General features: G+C 47.2%; 1 protein-coding gene across 15 annotated transcripts in view; it reads right to left on the bottom strand.

The window, feature by feature from the left end:
* TSC22D2 (TSC22 domain family member 2) overlaps positions 1 to 15,506 on the bottom strand; it is a 79,244-nt gene that overhangs the window by 52,432 nt on the left and 11,306 nt on the right. For 7 of the 15 annotated variants that reach the window (XR_010081606.1, XR_010081607.1, XR_010081605.1 and 4 more), the window contains one exon: positions 7,802 to 7,885. The gene's annotated coding sequence lies outside the window, so the exon portion shown is untranslated. Of the gene's footprint in view, positions 1 to 5,587; positions 5,688 to 7,801; positions 7,886 to 9,096; positions 9,196 to 10,649; positions 10,799 to 11,278; positions 11,566 to 15,506 lie in introns of those variants that run through there. The other 8 variants (XR_010081612.1, XR_010081613.1, XR_010081615.1 and 5 more) reach the window with 6 other exon arrangements.

Below are 15,506 nucleotides of genomic sequence, written 5' to 3' on the forward strand. Positions count from 1 at the left end.
CGTTTTGCTGTCCTGCCCCTGACTGGGGGACATCTTCTGCCTTAGAACAGGTCCTCAGGGTTTACAGACACCAGGCATGGTATAAAAACTGCACAGCAGTATCAGCAGGAGTGGAGGGCCCTCCACCTTCCAACTGTCTGTGGGATGTGCCCATCGAATATATGGGTGAATTCTCCCATAAAAGTCAATATTGGGCATGCTTATCTGGTTTAATTATTTCCATTCGCCGCCACATTCAGCCTGATCCAGCACAGCTCCATGGCTCCACAGCCACTGTCAAACCAAATTCTTCCCTGATAGTCCGTGGAGATGTGTGTTTGTCATCTGCAATCTATTCCTTGATTTCTGGCATGTATTTTCAGTGCTTTCTCTTGAAAGCTTTTTCAGATTTCCCTGGGCTTCTCCATAACCTCTGTGAGCAAAGCCTCCCACAGTTTAATTGTTGACAGCTGTTCAGCTGTGTCAGGAGTATTTTTTTACGTTGCTCTTGCTGCAGCACACGAGCTGCTACACAAAGGACTGCCTGGCTGTGTAATGCGCCAAAACGTGGAAAGCAGACCATGTCTTCTGAGAGGGAGGTTCTGGGAGTCTAAGTGTTTGTGATGTTTTTCAGAGATAATTTCAGCTCCTCACATGAAAATGCTGACAAATAAAAGGCAGCTGAGCAAACAGGTGAAAAGCTTAAAGTACTGGGTTGGATAAAAGTGAATCTGTCCTCCTTTCCAGGAGTTTGTATTTCGGTTTCATGGTGAAGAAAAATCCAGTTAAAAGGAAAAAAAGAAACTCACTTCTGATTTTTTTTTCCACAAGCAAAAGATGGGAAATGCAGGGGACTAGAGTGATCTCCCTTTTCTGCCAGGCTGAACTCAAATCTGAAACATCTGTTCACATAATTTGAGACAAGCTCTCCAAGACAAATAATGTAAGCTCAAACTCTTCCTGCCATCAGTGCAGAACTATCAGTTAAGCTTTTTGTGGAAGCCTAAGAACCCAGACACTTCTCATGTTCCCTGCAAGCACTGAATAACGATGGGTTCTCACTACCAGCAAATCACTTGCAAAGAAAAATCAGCACCTTTTCCTAGTATTCCAAATCCTAAAATCTGGGGATTTTTTAGAACAGTACTGTACACATTATCCTTCAGGAGTTATTCAAACTGAGCAGTACCAGCTATACAAAACAGTATCTCACCCAGCACAGCAGGATTAACTCAGGTGATTGCAATGATCAGGGACAGGGGAAAATATTCATTTTTCAATATAGAACACAGACTGGTTTGTGTTGGAAGAGACCTTTAAAAACCATCTTGTCCACCAACCCCACCATCAGCAGGGTCACCTGCCACTAGACCAGGTTGCCCCAAGCCCTATCCAACCTGGCTTTGAACACTTCCAGGGATGGGCAGCCACAGCCAACCTGGACAACCTGGTCCACTATTCAGCTACAGTCTGCAAGGCAAAGAATAGGATTTTAGCTGAGAGTATTGAGAACAGAGTTTGCTTGCAGAACTTACATACAGGCCTGGGTTCAGGGCTCACAGCCCTCATTGCATCCCCAGGCTTGGTAGAAGACGACCTATGGCTCATGCAGAGCTCCATTCTGATATAAATGCCTGTGCACAGGTATCAGGAACAGAGCACTGGCAGATCAAGCAAGCAGCTACAGAACTGTGCACTATCCTGGCCCCATTCCTGCTCCTGCAGCCCTCCAAGAACTCTCTGCATTCAACATGTTTTGGAGCATGAACCCCAAACTGTCAGAGAAAGAGACTGGAAATCAGGGTTCGTTTGAGATTCTGCTTCCAATTCTCTGTGTGTGTGTACAAGCCACTTTGTTTCCCTGCTGTTTTCCCCAGACTCACATGACATGATGTACAAGTGGGGACTGTCCTCAGCTACAGTCCTGCACAGAGTCCCAGTCAGGGAACTGGACTGGAAGTGAAGAGGTCTGGAAGCCACAGGGTAAAGGGAAAAAAAAAAAGACAAAAAAAAAGAAAAAAGGCAAAAAAGACAAAAAAAAAGTAGCACATGTAGTTCTCTGTATCCAGTAGGTTTCCCGTGCGCAGGAATGCACTCCTGGTTATTCTTGCCTTCTGCGCACACAGCGGTAGATGGAGCCCTGCTCCCCTGCTCTCGCCAGCGCGGGGATGCAGCAGGAGCAGAGATCAGCTGCAGTTACCCTGTCAGGACCTGCCGGCACCGCTGCAGGGGACAGACCTCGAGAGTCACACAGGAGGGACCGCGGCCTCACAGCTCCTGCCTGACTCTGAAATCTGCTGAAACCTGTGACTAACAAAAGTATTCAACTAACCACAGTATTGCCTTTTCTTCCATTTAGGCATTGGGCAATGTTTCTCTCTTATTTAAACTGTCATCAGGATTACATGGAATTCACCGGTTTTATTTCTGTTGCAAAATAAGGAATGACAAGGTTTGCTTGCCATACCTAGAAAGAATATATGTAATAGTGTATCGTGGCTGTGAGCACTGGAGATTACATTATCCAGAGGATTTTACAGGAACTAAAGGTCAAGGGATCCATGGCTAATTTCTCAAGCACTGCTCACAGCTCTGATGCCTGCAGCCTGTGTGTGACAGAGAAGGGATGAGGGAACATTGGTGGCCATTTGCATCCCTGCAAGCTGGGAAAAATTATAGATGTGTATGTTGATTTTCTTTCCCCACCTACACCTCCAAGTGCTCTTGCAAGTGACACCAGTACAGCCTGCACGGATGCAGGCAGCTTCTGGAGTCCTGCACCACTTGGCCAGAATTACTACTGCAGTTCCATCAAGACATGCCAGCCAGGTCTTCTACAGCAACAGCTGACAAATGGAATTTTTCAGTGCAGCGAGAGCAAAATCCACAGAATCACAGTTTATGCTGAGTTGGAAGGGACCCACAAGGATCATCAAGTCCAATTCCTGGTCTTGTAGAGTCACACAATATTCCTGAAGGTATTGTCCAAATGTTCCTGAAGGTATTGTCCAAATGCTCCTTAAACTCTGTCAGGCTTGATGCTGTGACCACTTCTCTGGAAAGCCTGTTCCAGTGCTGAACCACACACTTCTTTTAATATCTAACCTAAACCTCCTCTGACAACTTCAGGCCATTCCTTCAGGTCCCGCCACTGGTCACCACAGAGGAGGGCTCACTGCCTGCTCCTCCTCCTCTCCTCATGAGAAAGCCGTAGTCTGTGATGAGCTCTCCCTTCAGTCTCCTCCAGGCTGAACCCCCAGGCAATCCTCATCTGGCTTCCCCAAGGCCCTTCACGATCTTCGTTGCCCTCCTTTTGACACTCTCTAAGAGCTTAATGCCTTTCTTATATTGTGGTGGCCAAGACTGTTCCTGGGACTCGAGGTAAGGCCACCCCAGTGCAGAGCAGAGCAGGACAATCCCCTCCCTTGCCCAGCTGGCAATGCTGTGCCTGATGCCCCCCGGATTTGGCCCTCCTGGCTGCCAGGGCACTGCTGACTCACATTCAACTTTCCACAAGGATCCAGGACCCTTTCCATGGCTCTGCTTTCCAGCATCTCATTCCCCAGTCCGTCTGTAGATCCAGGGTTGCCCCATCCCAGGTGCAGAATCTGGCACTTGCCCTTGTTGAATTGCATAGGTTTGGTGATTGCCCAGTCCTCTGACTTGCTGAGGTCTCTCTGCAGGGCCTCCCTGCCTTCAAGGGAGTCAACAGCTCCTCTCAGTTTTGTATCATCTGCAAACTTGATAGTTTCCCATCCAGTCCTGCGTCCCAGTCATTTATAAAGGTGTTGAAGAGCACAGGGCCAAGGGTGGAGCCCTGCAAAACCCCACTAAGGGACGGGTGCCAGTCTCATGTCACCCTTTGCACCTGACTCGTGACCAGCTGCTCACCCATCCCAGGACATGTTTATCCAGCTGTGAGATGGACAGTTTGTCCAGAACAATATTATGAGAGACAGTATTGAAAGCTTTACTGAAATCTCAAAAGATTACATCAAGTGGCTCCCCTTGATCAGCTAGGTGGGTCACTTTGTCATAAAAGGAAATCAGGTTTCATAAGCAGGACTTTCCTCTTCTAAATCTGTGCTGAATGAGACCACTCTCTCTTTTTTCTGAATTTTTTGGAGGTTGGTTTTTTTGTTTTGGTTTTTTGGTTTAAAAATGCACCATGCACATCCTGCTTCATTCTGCGGCACATCCAAGTGCAGGCTTGACTGTAAATAAGAGCAATCCATGCTGCCAGGGAAGGCTGTCCTCAAAGCTGGAGTACAACCTGTTGTTCTCTGGAAACATGTACTGCTAGACAAACAATATATAAAGCCACATTTTGTCTTGTTTTAGATTCTTTGAAGAAGACCATGTTGGGCAGGTAGGAAAACTGAGAATATTGCAGAGTTACATGAGAAGCTGGAGATTATATTTGCCAGCAAGGTAACTCAATATACATCTATTCTGGCACTCAATAATTAAAGAGAGGCCCCCAGCAGTGAATTGCAGGATGATTTGCTCACACACTCTCCAGACTAGAGAGGGGCCACAACTTTCAGTCGGGCACTCACAACCACAGGCCTCATCTGCACACTCCAGCTGCAAAATGTGAGTGGGCAATGTTTTTAGCTGTACTGATTTTTCATTTCTCTAAATAGAAATTAACAGAAGAAGGGAGATTAGACACCCATCCCTGAAGACAAGGAAACTGATTAGCTGAGAAGTGACTGACTTTCTGAACTCAAGACCTTATGCTCTGATCCCGACTAGGTATAATGGTCTGCTCATACAGGATCAAGCCCCAGCCTTAACAGAGTAAAAATCTAGGTAAGGACTTTGGCATTTGATCTTTACAAAGCAGAAGCTAACAGCTGACAAATAAAATACTTCAGAGTATTGAAAATTAAACAGTCCTGCAGTCACAAGTGTTGGCATATGGAAAGCTGCCACTAAGCTAATAATGGAATTGTCTACCACAGCAGAGAGGGAGGTCCCAGCATCCCAGAGCAGCCACACATCTGGAGACTGGAAACACAGCCATTAGCAACCTATGTTTAAGTAGCACATTCTTGCTACCTTCCTGCCAGCTGCTCATCTTCTCTCACCACAGGCCAAGGGCAGAGGCCCACAAGCAGTAACATGGCACTGGGAACAAACTGGAACAGCTGCATGCACAAAGGAGGGTCCCTGGGTAGAACCCTGCCCCTCTGCATACACCTGCTTTATTCACTTCACAAAGTATGGGCACCTGGTCCATTAGTCACACACCTGCATTGGCACATTCAGGACACCAGCCACTTTCACTGGCTCCTCCAGGTAGGAGTGTAAAGCACTGGGGGTGACCGTTCCTGGCTCACCCCAGCCTGGCCCTGGCACAATTTTCTTGTGTGCACACACAAGAGAACCTCACTGCTGCCACACTGCTTAGGAATGGGAGGAGAATGAGAGCCAAAGACTGGAGGATGAATGAAACATGCAGATATCACTCACAACCAGAGACGGAGAACAATTTCCAGACAGGTGGGTATGGAGCTTGCACAGGGTATTCACCCATTAATGAATGACAGAGAAAACAAAACCAGGACAGTGGGTGCAGCCAGACAGCAAACAGGCTACTCACCAGCAGCTGCCTGCAGAAGAGAGCCCAGGCAGGGGTGGGAAGACCGATGCATGGAAAGTGCTACAGGAGCCAGCAGCAAGAACACAGATGTATGACACAGCTGTGGGAGGAGAAGCACACTCACATGAACATCCATCACCACATGCACAGCGCTCCTGGACATGCCAGATGAGGCTGATTCACAGCACTCCCCTCAAACTGTGTCCTCCCCTCTGTAACACAGAGAGCTGACAAGAGATAGCAAGTGCTAAAGAGCAGAAGGGAGATAAAGCACTAAAGAGAAGAGGGACATAAAATGCTGGAGAGGAGATATGCATGAGTGTCCAAACACACACAGGAACAAGCTTGAGTATAAAGAATGGGCAGCTTTAGCACTGAACCACTGCTTCTCTTCCTGAAGTACCTGCCTCGTACTTGAAAAGACTTTCAAAGTACCAAGCTGTAGAAAGCTGTATCACTGCTGAGCAAGCTGGATAGCACAGGGCAAACCAAGTGGAAACAGAGCAACCATGCCTCTTAAGGATCCACCACTCTGTAGAACAGCAGTTCATGCTGGCTAAGGGTGGCTGGGAGAGGATCCTGCTCCCAAGGAAGCAAAAGGAAAGGAAGTTCCAAGAAGTTTCTTGGCAGTATGGTTCTGTACCCATGACATCCACTGCAAGGGGTATTTCATGGTTCAAGAGATGTATCATCAGTGTTGACAACGACTACAGCATGGTTAATTAGACCATCTTCCCTCTTTGACAATAAAAGAGATCCTGGTGTCTCAGATTCACCAAAGTAGATTTCACCCCCAACTGCCCCTTTCAGAACACCTGTGAAAAAAAGTCTTAGGATCAATCAATATCTTGTTCTCCAAGTTGGTGCAAAAAATACACCTGGTGCATCCACAAAAGCTGCTGTTCAGTCACCCCTGAGACTGATTGCTCATAGCAACGGCAGATGTGCACAGGGCTCTCCACTGTAGGTGTATGTTCCAGAAAAACCTAGTCCTTTTTGCCTGCAATTGTAGCAAGAAAATAAAATCTCAAAAAGAACCTGCAGGTTCTTCTATTTAATGTTTCAGTGCTTCCTGGTCAGAGGGATGGCCCTGCACCTATTGGTTTTCTCAGCAATTTCCTCTCTCTTTGTTCCCTTTATGCTCTCCTCTTCTGCTGCCACCTTTGTGTCCTACCCCTGCTATATCTCAAGCAGTTCACAAGACAGTAAATTGTGAAAGGCAGGAGACAGGAGGAGGGAGCACTGGGAGGCTCATGCACTCTTACTCCCTTCATCCATTTCTGGGAAGGTGACATTGAACCATGCATAGCCATGGTGTTAATACCACATAGGGCAGCAGCTCATGAATTGAAATAGCAGCAACACTGACAGTACTCACAAGTCTCAGAAAAGAAAGCTGATGTAGAACTGGCTTGTTCATCTTTTCCATGACAGGAAACATTTCGGCCTCTGTTATCACCACAAACATTGTCTGCTCCCATCACGCTGTGCAACTCACCTTACTCCATGTTGGGACCACATGAATAAAGAATGTCAGAGTGTTACTTTTGCCTTCCACAGGCTCAAAATGCAACAAAACTCCACCCTCTGTTGTGCTTTGCAGGCTTCAAAGCATTCAGCTGCTCAGTTTTTCATGTCACAGCCTGTGGATGTATCAGCCTTCTAAGTAAAGCAGGCTGGTCATCCAGAGCCAGCTGCTGCAAGAACCACAGGACAAGTCCAGGGACAGGAGCCCTAGGGCCAGTGGTGGCCACCAGCTCTCACCTGGCCTGCCTCAGCCAGACAAAAATCCCTCATTTTTAATCCAAATGCATAACAACTCAGTAAAGATGCAAAGAAGAAGAAGGCCAACAAGTACATACACAGCACTGTCTTCAGCTCCCATTTTTCAATTACTTTTCTGCTTTATGGCCCTTAACACAAGAGAAAAAATGGAGGTGAGCTGCAGAAAGCAATCAGTCTCTCAGCTTCTCATGCATTCACACCAAAGCAGAGCTTGGATCAGGGACACCCCCAGGAACTGCTGGAAAACACATCCAAAGCTTTGCGAGGAATTGCTTTTACAGGACACAAGTTGTTTTGGAAATCACAAGCAAAAGGCACTGAACTGTAACAAGTTTTTGAAAGGTCAGCAGAAAATTCTACGGCATTTTAAACACAATAAAGCCTTATTACTTCAAAATGTTAATCAGGAATACCATAAAGAAGCCTTACCGGAAATCACAAGTGAATCCTAGAGACTTTGATCTGAGCTGGAATCTGGCTAATTCAAATCCTGCTGCAGAAAGGTTCATAACCCTGAAATCAACAGAAAGGACACAGCAATTAAGTACATATAAGAATAAGACCCATTGGGTCTTATTGGCCCTAAATCTGATTTATTAAAACCAGGATAAGATAGGATGTTAGCCTTGGCTTCAATGGTTCTGAGCTGTCCCTCAGACAGTATCTGTAGTAGTGGAGCTGTACTCTAAAATTAGACAATGAATTAGCTAGATTTTTTAAGGATCAAATTCTTCGCATACTTCTCACTAAAAGCTGACTCAAACAGCCTTCTCTTTAGTGACTGCACAGTTAGATTTTGAGGCATTGTGTACTTGCATTGGGCCAAATTGCCACAATTCACCTCCTTACTTCAAGTGAAGGTTTTCTGGGGAAATACTGGTTGCAGTAACGAGCCATCCCTGGGACCCCAACAGCACAAACTGCAGTTCAGTCTAACATACCAGCCATTCCAGATTTCCTTCTAGCCTACGTTATACACAGGTGGAGGTTTCATCAGCTGTAATTTCATGCAGAAGGTGATTGTCTCCCACATGCAGCACCAGCCTGCACAACGGCTCAGCAGCCTCTGAGCTCTGCCTTGCAAGGCAGAGAGAGGGCTCCAGTGCTGGGGTGTCACAGATATCAGAAATTTATGTACATGAATGAGGTACACAGTTGTCCCAAATCTGGTATTTGTATGTGCAGCTTGGAAATATAAAATCAAAAGTTTTGTATAGAAACTTGGCCATCAAAACATGAAAGAAAACGAATATATAGGCAGAAATCTAATTTCAAATGACAACCAATGCATGTTTTTTCATGGCTATCAGTTTTCTACATAAGCCTTGAAAAACACTCAGAATAAAAGGGGAATGTCCCAGGGTTTTCCTTTTCACCCAAAGACAGCCTGAAGTGGCAGCTTTGGTCATTTGCTTTCCAGAGTTTCTCAGGTTATGATGTAAGGAGACAAAAGACATTTAAGACTGAACCCTGCCTCTCTGCCTCTCTGTACTTCATTCCTCTCTCCACTAAGTGCTTTTTTTACCTTTTCTCATGACTGACTATCTGCTATGCCAGTCCTGGTTTTCCTCCCAGATGGCAAACATCCATCTCCGGGCTGCACTCACTTGCAGGAAGCAGCAAGCCCGCTGCCTCACTCCCCACAGCCCTGAAACAAGTGACAGGAGCCTAAACTTCACTATAACCAAAAATGTACCTAATCCACTGAAAAGTGTGGGGCCAACCTTGCATGAAAGGCTGCTTGCAGAGGTCTCAAACTTGGGGTAAAACGGAGCACCAGTTTCAGGTGTATGTTATGTGGTAGATGGAGGCCACTCATTCCACTGTTAGAAGCATGTGAACACAGAAAAACAGTGTTAGACCCAGCATTAGTAGCTGATCATTGCCATGACGGGAGAGATTTATCCTGTAGCAGCAGATATTAAAGTCTTTACAGAGTATGCCACCTGCCCAGTAAACCCAAGATCAGCAGACATAGACACACCTGTAGAGATGATAAATAAAGCCCAATAAAAAGACAGAGTTACAAAGACATTCTTAATTTCCTCCACGAGACGTAGACCCAGGACAGAGGCTCTGTTCTATCTATCCCACAGTCATCACTACCCTTTTGTTCTGCAAGGGCTTCTCACCTCAGTAACCCAGCACCTTCTGGAGAGTCATGAGTTCTCTCGTCAGGCCACAGCAGAGGCCAGCAGAGAGCACCAAGCCTAAACCTATGAGTCTGAAGTTATTTGAAGACAAAAGCACACATAGAAAAACCTCCCATTTAAAACATGGGTTATAAAAGCCAAGCAGTTGTGCACAGTACTGTGATCAAATGCCATCCTTATTCCTTCACAGCTTGAAATAGATTGGGTAACAGGCAAACAACTGTAAAAATCCCAAGCTGCTGCCAATGACCACACAGCAGGCAGCAGCACCGCGCCGCTTCCCTTCCAGCACGGTGGCGTTTGTCCAAGGAAAGCCTCCATTATGCTTCAGAACACACTGACTGTCAGTACATCCAAAGGAGCCTTGCTGGTGAACTGTACATTGGAAAGGCTCCACAGGCCCCAGCACCACAGGCTGAGCATGCCCAGACCTCCAGAGCACCCTCAGCTAACAGGACATGGGCAAAAATGCCCTTATTTAGTTTACCCAGTCCATAGGACAAAAGCTAGGCACATGATTCATGGTCTTCCCAGATCTTCTGAACCCCCTCTGCCAAGCCTAGGTAGTTCTCCTATTTTAGCTGTTGCCTGCACAGGCTTTGTTAGTGCTGGAGGCTGAGCCTTTGTACCAAGCCCCAGGAGTTCAGTACATTCTGTTCAGAGTGCCAAAGGCACTGAATAACCACTTGCATTTGCCTAAACATAGCCTAAACATATTACAAACAAATAGCAGGAATAAGTTTAGCACTCGAGGCGCAATTAAAAGCTGAAAACACCCACCAATAATTTGGTCCTTTTCCAAAAGGGCCAGAAAAAGCCAATAAGAATAAGAATAATTGAAACGGTATTTTTGTGCTGCAGCAAAAACCCAGAGAATAAAAAAGCCGAGATGTTTGCCAAGAACTTTAAAACCTATTTTTAACCAGTCAGTACATTTTATGAGCTTATATGTAGATAAGATAAGCTGCTAAATACCATTTCTGGGGTTTAGAGTTTTTGCTGCAGGCATGTGCAATCTCTGTCCCTGCCTGAGCCTGGCTGCTTTCCTCCGCAGCCGCAGCAGGATCACAGAGGTAGCCAGCCTCACAGCAGAGCTGCTGCATTATGAATCAGATCATGCTCACCAAGGAAAGGAGGCTGGAGTGTTGAGGGTGGGCTTCAGAGAGCCGAGAGGCTCGGGGTGCTATTCTTGGCTTGCCCTTGTGAGAGTGACCGAGCCTCCGCACGGATCCGCTCCCAGCCCGCGGCACAGCGCGGCGCCGCCAGCGCCCCGGGGCGCTCGCTTTGGGAAGGGACAAACAGAAGGGGACTGTATGAAAATGAAAGGAGACGATGCAGTGCATGAGGATGCAGTCACATTGCTGATTTCAAAGGCAGCTTGGACTGTGTTTGGAACAAAGGCTCTAACCCATGTAATAAAAGAGAAATAGTGTTAAGACAAGGAGCAGCATCCCTCTGAGCATTGAACGAGGCAGATATTACTGCAGTCGAACGCCTGTGAGATGTCCGGATGGTGCTATACCTTATGAGATTCACCCTCCCCGCACCCGTGCATGAGGGGAGGAGGAGGAGGCTGAGCCCTGTCTGGTCTGGAGCTGGCGCACAGAAGAACACTCCCACAGTCAAAGACAGCCCCTGTCGCAGTACGTGTGATGTGCACCAGCGCTGTGTTACTGCAGCTCCGCCTGGTAACAGCACAGGATACAGCCCACCAGTGCCAGAGAAATCCCCGCTCACAACTGCGGGAGCTCACCTGGGCAGCGCCTCGGGAGCCCTGCGGGGCTGCAATCCCTACCCACGGGCCCTCCAGCCAGAGGCACGGCGGGACCTCAGCTGCTGCCGAGTCACCGGGAGTTTCACTGAAACCACCGCAGCCGAGCCAGACAGCGCCCGGCACGCCCCGCACCGCCCGCAGTCCCCTGTGCCGCGGGCGCGCAGCAGCCCCGGCCAGGAGCAGCCCCTGCGTGCTGGAGGCCGACAGGTCCTCGGGCCGTGCCGTGTCCAGAGGGTAACCGTGGCCGAGGGCTCCCCGGCTCTGCTGGGCTGCTGCAGCGGCCAGTCCCGCTCCCTCCCAGTCTAACTACAGGCACCTGCAGCCACACTCACTCTCAGTTTCTGTCCAGTTGCACAAGATTGCTTCAGCTGCTGCCCAAAGCCAAGATCCAGCTCTGGGTGACTTCAGGAAGCCATTAGCTCTGCTGCTGCACCACAGCAGGATTTCATTCCTCTGTAACAGAAGGCTCCAATTTGCACATCTTATCCCCATGTCCTTACCTCAAGATCAGAACACACCACAGATCACACCTGAAAACTGCCTATTTAATCCTAGAGATTTTTTCCAACCAAAACAATTCCATGGGTCTGTAAGACTGCTCTGCCTGGAACACAGGCCTCAGCCTCCACTGCAATAAATGGGAGTTTCCACGGAGGAGAAGCCAGTCACCACCTGCTGTCTTCTGGGGTTGAGATTGGTTGTTTTGTATCTACATTCACAAGCCCATTGTCATCAGTTAGGTATGTCTGTGTCACAGCTGTTTTTCCAAATACTGCCAGCAGAGAATACGACTGCTGTCCGATTGCCACACAGTTTCAAAGCCCAGGCAGATCCTAGATTGCAGCCTGCAGCCTGGATTCACTGCTCCACCTCAACATGCCACTGCATGCTTTATTGGAATGAGCTACCTCCTCTTCTGTGCACCACATAATCTCGCACTTGCTGTTTTCACTCCTTTACTTCTAGGTTAGCTGTACTTTTGCTGAGCAGAAATACTGCAATTCCAAGGAATGCAACAGTGACAAGTGACTTCAAACAGTGACAGTAGCCATGACTGCTAACACAAGGCATAGCAAGGCTGCTGAGCAGGGACTGTCATTACCATTTTACAGACAGGAGAATAAACCCGTTCAGGAGGTAAGGATGTGAACTGGCACTTTCCAAGTGAACAGATTAGCTGCTTTTGAACACCAATAATCACTTGTGTTTGCTCTCCCACTGGAGCACGTGTCAGTGACTCACTCTCCCTTCTGCCCCTGAACAGCCACAGATCTTCTCATCTCACCCCTTGACCAGCCACCAAACACCTTGTTACTGGACAACCTCTCTGACAAATCAGTTACACGATTAACTCAATTTGAACAAACTGTGTAGCTCACCCACACTGAGGTGGTGCACAAAGGGACCACCTATTTGAAGCCCTGCTCTGACATACACTATTCACTGAATCCATTTTTCTTTGCTTTTTAATATTTTGAAGCGTTCCTTCATTTTAGTCAATATTTTTCATAATAAATTTATCTTCAATATAGGAAGAAGTGCTTCTGCTAAGACTGTTTCTACTGTTGTGCTGAAGCCACAGAGGAATTCAGGTGAAGATATCCTTTTAAGTGTATTCCAAACACTGAGCCCACCTTGTCCTTCAGAAGCACCTGACAAGTGACATTAGTCGACGCTGCACTATGCTCCATTTGCAAGAGCATTTGGAAATGCTCCGTGGACAATATGGGATGCAACAGGGCAGCAGTCACTAGGGCAGCAGACAAATGAACACGGACACTTGTGTCCGCCTAGCTGGGTGGCGGTACATTTGTACACTTTTTTGTTTTAAACGGCAGATAAGTCTATGGCTACAAACCTAGCTTTTCAGGTGGCAGCTTTTAGGGAGCTGGCAATGAAGCACAGCCGGTTCCTGTGGCCAACACCTGCTTGTTGATGACTGAAAGGCACAACCAAATGATGCAGCTGCTGCAGGACAAGTCTGATCAGCGCAGCCTTGCACTCAGTCAGTGAACAAACCACCCATGCACAGACACCTCCTGTTGCCCACATGCCTGTTTTGCGTTTGTCCCATGCTCTGTCCCACAGGGCTGATCTTTGGGGACATCCCACAGCCTCTGGATGCACACATAATCACCACAGATCACCGCAGTTGGTCCTGCTGATGTCAGGCTGATCAGGGCAAACAGCTGACTGAAAGGTGCGTTACTTTGACCTAGCAGACTGGTAAACTGGAGTTGAAAGTACCCAAAGGTAGAAAATAGACAAAGCTAACTAAAACCAGGTTATCCTTTCTTATGTAAAACATCAGTTGTTGCCAGTCCCATGGGTGACAACAGCTGGCCTGTCTCCATAAGCAGAGACTATTGCCGAGGCTCTCCAGAACTAGCCTGGCAAGCTGGAGGTTTGGGGTTGTGCAAACTGATTCACACTTGAGAGTGAGCAGAGATCTGTTCTGTCTTTTTGATAATGAAAATAAAGCAAAGCTTCACAAAGAAAGATATTATGGACCACATGTAACATTAGCAAGTAGAACATGTGCCAGCCTGGAAGGAACAGTGGAGTTCCTCTCCAGAAGCTCCTCTCACTGCTTCCAACGCCCTCTCTGTCAGCATGGCCCCCATGGCAGGGCAGGATGGCTCTGCTTCCAGGTGGAATGGCAACACTGGGACTTTGTCCATACTGAGAGGTGAAACAAGTCTCCATCAGTTGGCGTAATGCATTTCTATACACTTCTGCTACAGAAGTGCACAGTGTCTCCTGTGCTCCAAGTTGTTGCTGAGATGCAGATTCAAGTTAACTCCAAGTAAAAATAAATATCAGTCACTGCTTTACAATTCAAATTCATGTGAAGAAGCCAAACTCTAATTCAAAATTAGATCAACCCAGATTCACAACCAGATCTTGTACATAAACAGACCAAGTTCGCTCAATCTTGGATTCATGCCACTTGCAGTGTTTTCCTAGTCTTGCCATGCTCATCCTAAGCCATGGACCCAGGGGAGCAATGTTTCTGATGTGCTACAATCACACGCATACCGTGCTGTTTCCCTTGTGGTTTTGCTCTCTCCCCACACGTACAAGGGTGTCGCAGATGCAGTGGTTGGAATAGCCCTGCCTGCTTCAGGGCTTCACCTCACAGCTGTCTCCATGGTTTATAGCACTGACAGGCTACAGATATTCCACCTGTAGTTGTCATGTCAAGAGTCTATCTCAAATGGAAGTATCTGGACTTGTGAAAAACAAATCAGGTAGTTTTAAGAAGAGGGAATAAGATAGTACTTTAATTAGACAAACATAGACACACATTAACCACTGCTGCTTCAGCAGAAGGTTTGGCAGATGAGGAACCAGCAAGCCACAGAGGAAAAAACCCAGAGAGAAGTACTGTGGAACGACTGTACTGCACACACAGTGCAAACTCTGCCCTGAGGAATTATGTCAGAACAAGGTTAAATATTTCACTGGGACTAATACTTCCCATTTAATTTATTTTTATAAATCAATCTGCATATTGTATGCTGGCATCCTTTATGCTTCAGTTTTGCTTACAGTAATAAAACTAACTCTGCAAATCATCCTTGGCTGTGTGTTATTTTTACATCCAAAAGCACCGAATGATAGAAGCTTGGCAGGACAGATCTGACTAAGAGAAGGAAAAAGCATTGTACTTCCCAAACATAGCAGAACAAGCCTGTTTTTAAAGCAGTAGGATGAAAATGATTCAGCCTACAGTTAAAATTAGAGCTATGGTGAGATTGAGACTGCAAGAGAAGTATTGAATTAAATGTGTTTTTACTTGACTCCAACAAGCTTTTTTCATTAGTCCCTGGTAAATGAAATACTAGCAACTTTAAAAGTCTGTGAAACAGTCAAATCCACAAGGTGTTCCATGCAGCAAATGCCCCCTGCCATCATCACCACTTAGGAAAGCCAGCAGTGACAGAGCGTGGGAGCTGCTCGGGGCAGATGCCATGGGTCACTCGTGCCCTGCCTCCAGTGCTGGCATGGGAGGACAAGGCAAGGCCGGGATAAAAAGAGGAGTGGCAGCACCGTGCCACACACGGGGCTCCTGCCCAAAGCCTGTGCAGCCGCTTCGCCCCCTCCAGCCTGTTCACTGGAATGGTCATGGTGGTTTCCCCAAGGCTCCCTTGCTCTCCCAGCACCCACTCCCAGCTCAGTGAGGAGAGGCTGTGGGCAGCCACAG

This window comes from Prinia subflava, chromosome 11, assembly GCF_021018805.1.
Source record: "Prinia subflava isolate CZ2003 ecotype Zambia chromosome 11, Cam_Psub_1.2, whole genome shotgun sequence".
Lineage (NCBI taxonomy): Eukaryota > Metazoa > Chordata > Aves > Passeriformes > Cisticolidae > Prinia > Prinia subflava.